General features: G+C 42.7%; 1 long non-coding RNA gene across 1 annotated transcript in view; it reads left to right on the top strand.

Moving 5' to 3' along the window:
- LOC147001084 (uncharacterized) overlaps positions 1–3,372 on the top strand; it is a 12,493-nt gene extending 9,121 nt beyond the window's left edge. Inside the window, exon 2 of the long non-coding RNA XR_015045487.1 lies at positions 572–3,372. This is a non-coding gene — a long non-coding RNA (uncharacterized LOC147001084). The remainder of the gene's footprint in view (positions 1–571) is intronic.
- The last annotated feature ends 923 nt before the right edge of the window (positions 3,373–4,295 follow it).

The raw sequence follows: 4,295 nt of genomic DNA, 5'->3' as shown, positions 1-4,295 counted from the left end.
TGGCTCTGTAATATTGTATAAAATACAACTGTGTTTAAAAACATGATTTTGTACCAATTTATACACTGCTGAATACATGAATGTTTGGATGTGGTGCGTGCGTGCGCGTGCACACGCACACACACACACACACACACAGGAGCTCGAGCGCTCATATGCACACCCCAGAGAAGGAAAGGGAAAGCTGAAATACAGGATGTGAGTAGTGGAGGAGCAAGGAAAGTGTTGCTTCCTGTGTTCTGTGTGTGCATATGCATGTCTGTGGGCACATGTACATGCATGAGCATACATTTAAATAGGGGCCAGAGGTCATCATTCTTAGGAGTCATCTTTCTTTATTTTTATATAGGGTCTCATGCTAAGACCTCAAGCTCACCAATGAGGCTAGAATAGCTGGCCAGAGAGTCCCACAGATCACTTGGTCCTGATATTTCAAGCATATGCCACTATACCTGGCATTTCATATAGGTTCTTGGGAATTGAAGTCAGGCCCTCTTGCATGTGTGGCTAGCACTTTACTGACTGAGCCATCTAACCAGCTCCTGTTTCACTTTTTTCTTCATTCTTCTAGAACAGCCCAGTGATGGCTATTCTTGGCCGTAAACTTCACTACATATGGAATTACTAAAACCCAATCCATTGGGGTTCTAGATTCCAAACCCATGAAGGGATCATTCTTGATTGGATCATTCAAGATGGAAAGACCCACCTTAAATCTGGATCATTTGACCTGGATCAGAAGATCCACTCTAAATATGGGCCACACCTTCTGGAGACAATGTATATAAAAGAACAGAGAAGAAGAAAGCCCTTGTTTTTGCCTGCTTGCCTTCACTCTCACTGACAAGTTCACCCATCCTGCTGCTGAGGCATTCCTTCACTGGTATTAGAAGCCACTTCTTCAGGATTCCAATGTAGACTGAAGACCAGCTGAGACATCCAGCCTCATGGATCAAATAACTATTGGATTCTTGGACTTTCTATTGTATCAGACTAGACAGACTATAGACTTTAAGCCTTTTTAATAAAGTGTACATACAGAGATAGATAGATAGATAGATAGATAGATAGATAGATAGATAGAGTGTGCATGTGCGTGTGCGTGCGTGTGCGTGTGTGTGTGTGTGTGTGTGTGTGTGTGTGTGTGTGTATGTTGTCATTGCTGTTATTACCCAGGACTTGATGGTAAAATGGTAAGACACTATTGCTGAAAACAGCACATACACAGACATGGAGAAACAAATTGGTTCTTGCCTAAAATTTTCATCCCTACTGGCTAGTTTTCATGGTGCTAAAGAATAATAGGAACCAGGCTTACCCAGTTGCATTAGCAACAGTCTAGCAATACATACCCACCAATGTAATGATGGCATTAATGTCATGGCAGTGACCAACAAGTTTCTGTTTAGACTTAAAGCCTGCTCCCCGCCAGAGCTTGTGTCTCTAGTTGCATACGTAGCAGAGGATGGCCTAGTAGGACATCAATGGGAGGAGAGGCCCTTGGTCTTGTGAAGATCATATGCCCCAGTACAGGAGAAGGCCAGGGCCAGGAAGCAGGAGTAGGTGGATTGGGGAGCACGGTGGGGGGACAGTATAGGGGACTTTCAGGATAGCATTTGAAATGTAAATGAAGAAAATATCTACTAAAAAAAGTACCTAGCAGAACCCCAGGACCACTCAATGAAGCTGAAAGAGTTTTTTGTTTTTTGTTTTTAGTTTTTTCCAACAGTTAAAAGTACTCTACATGCTTTCAAAGTAAGTCATTGTATTTTGCCATTTTTAAATGCCAGCTTTGCTACTAAGTTATGGACAAGGTTGTTGTTCTTATTCTTTTTTTTTCTTATCAGAAATCAATCTATATTTCTATTTCTCACAGAATCCCTAAGTACTGTAGAATACAGTTTGGAAACATGATCTTCCCCCCAGTGTTTCTAGACCTTGCTGTCTATGAAGCTCTCAAATCCCACCTTATAGTGTCTACTCGATAATGAAGGGCTTCATCATCATCATCGTTATTGTTGTTCCACCTCCAAGGCGAGAATTTTCTTCTACCACTGAAGGTCTCAATACCTGCTCCACACCCTCTTCTTATGACATAAAGCCTTCACTGTTACTACTATGTAGTTCAAGGCTTCATTCCTCCACTGAGCTAAAGTACAAATAAGCATGTTCCCCTTTAATTTCCTACATGGTAGAAATATTTGCCTGAGGGTGCTGAGTTAAGCTTGAGGCTGTCCTTTCAGAGTATACAAAGGTGGATCCCTAAACCACACCACAGCAATTCCGGTCCCTGCCCTCTCAAACCTTCTTCAAGACTACACTGACATTGTTCCTCTCCCTGTTTACCTCCCACTGGCACTTAACCATGTCCAAAATCACTCCTGTCTGAAATACCCCTTCCCTTCATCTGCCACGTCCCCCTCCATCTCCATTTGGAGACAACAAATGCTACATTGTGTTCTCATCTCCCTTTCACTTGTCAGTCTGCTCCAACTTGACCGCTGTCCCCTGTCCTTCACCTAAATGTTCAAGTGGATAGCCAGCCAGGCTGGCACTCCTCCTTTGGGTTTAGAAATAATTTATACTTTGTAAAAGTATCGAAGCTTTGAGAACTCTAAAAATGGTTCAGAGATAAAGCTCTTGCCATGCAAGTGTTAGAAGAGGGGTTCGGATTCCTGGAACCATGCCAACGTCAGACACATTAGCACACTTCGAAAATGACTCGTACCGTGTTAGCATCTGTTGGCAATACAGCCATTGTCTGATAAACAAGCCCTTACAATTCCCAAGGCATGATTCAAATCTAAATAAAGTCTCCAGCTCCCTGCGAGTGCTGTAGATTTACAGCAGGAGAAAGCCCCTAGACTTTAGGAGATAGCCCCTAAACTTGCAGCTTTTATATGGTTTGGTAGCACTTGGCAGCTCCTTGTAAAATTCTCACTCAAAGGATTAGATGTTCAAAATCCCACTGGGCTGTTTTTACTGTGGTGAATTTGGAAGGTTTGAGAGAGGATAGATCAGCCATGGGGTTTTCAGAATGCCAAGTTATTAAGGTCTGAACATGGGCTGTGGCAGTGCGAAAGAAATGATTTCCAAACCATCAACAGCCATGAGAAATGGCATCTGATGTGTTCGTCATTTCTTTGCCTTGGCTTCCCTGAGTCTCCTGAATCATCAGGAGAAAGTCTGCCATCAGAATAAAGTACGAGAAAGCCTCTTTCTCACTCTGGTGTTTTTGTTTGTTTGTTTGTTGTTGTTTTTTTCCCCTTTAAAAATATCTTTGCCATGAGAGTTTTTCACTCCTGAGAAGATCCAAATCGATCCCATAAAAAACGCTTAAGCTGAGAAAAAAAAAAAAAAAAAAAAGCTTAAGCTGGGCTTCTCCGAAGATGCTCCCTCATGCACACGACATTGGCCCCGGTTTTGTAACCATGTTTATGATTGATTTATGGAACTTCTACTTGGCAGGTCCCGCTGTTACTGTTAACTACTTACTATAGATCTTTCAACATATCACTCTGGCATGCTGCATTAAAAATAACTTTCCAAGACTGTACAGAACACATAGAGCAATGGGAGTACAGTCAGCCTCGGAGTCCAGGGTCTGCCCTGGAGCCTGTTGTTCACAGGGGCTAGGCAATGAGGAGGAAGAAAGTCGATGCCTTAGAAAACATCCAGATTTGGTGTGTATCTTCAAAGTTTTCTCAAAGAGGAAGTTTCCAGAGAGCAACGAATTTCTTAAAATAAAGAAAATTGAAGGGATGGAATGTGTGTGCGTGTTTGTGTGTGTGTGTGTATGTGTGTGTGTGTGCCCGCCCTCCCGCCCACATGTGTGTGCATATGTAATACTTTCTCCTTTTCTGATAGTGTCAATGCCTTTGGTCCAAGGCCACTAAGATTGGAGCTGCTTGTATTACTCACTGCAGTGCTAAATAGCATTCACTCTGGGGCAACTATGGGGTGCATCAATAGGAAGATGCTAGGAGAGGGCTGATAATGGGCTCAGATATTGGCTGTTTGATTTGAGAACACTCAAAGTCCATTGAGTAATGTCTAAAAGGATAAATCTATGATTAGGTTTCTTAATAAACCTAGTATATGGGAAGATCAGACTAGAGTGCGGATAACGCCCAAACTGTCAGGAAACCATAGTCCATTACAGTGGCAGCAAGTCACAGTGTGTCTGCTCATTCATGCTTACAGGGTCTTCCTCCAACATAGAGTAGGCTTGTCAAGGGGGGATGTTTTGTGAGATAGTTCATATCTCAAGCTGTGTGTGCCAGGCCAGATGGCAG

This window comes from Mus caroli, unplaced genomic scaffold (assembly GCF_978045245.1).
Source record: "Mus caroli unplaced genomic scaffold, Mus_caroli_1 scaffold_15, whole genome shotgun sequence".
In the NCBI taxonomy this organism is placed as follows: Eukaryota; Metazoa; Chordata; class Mammalia; order Rodentia; family Muridae; genus Mus; species Mus caroli.
Note: the sequence above shows the minus strand (reverse complement) of the source record. Positions and strands in the feature narration are given on the sequence as shown.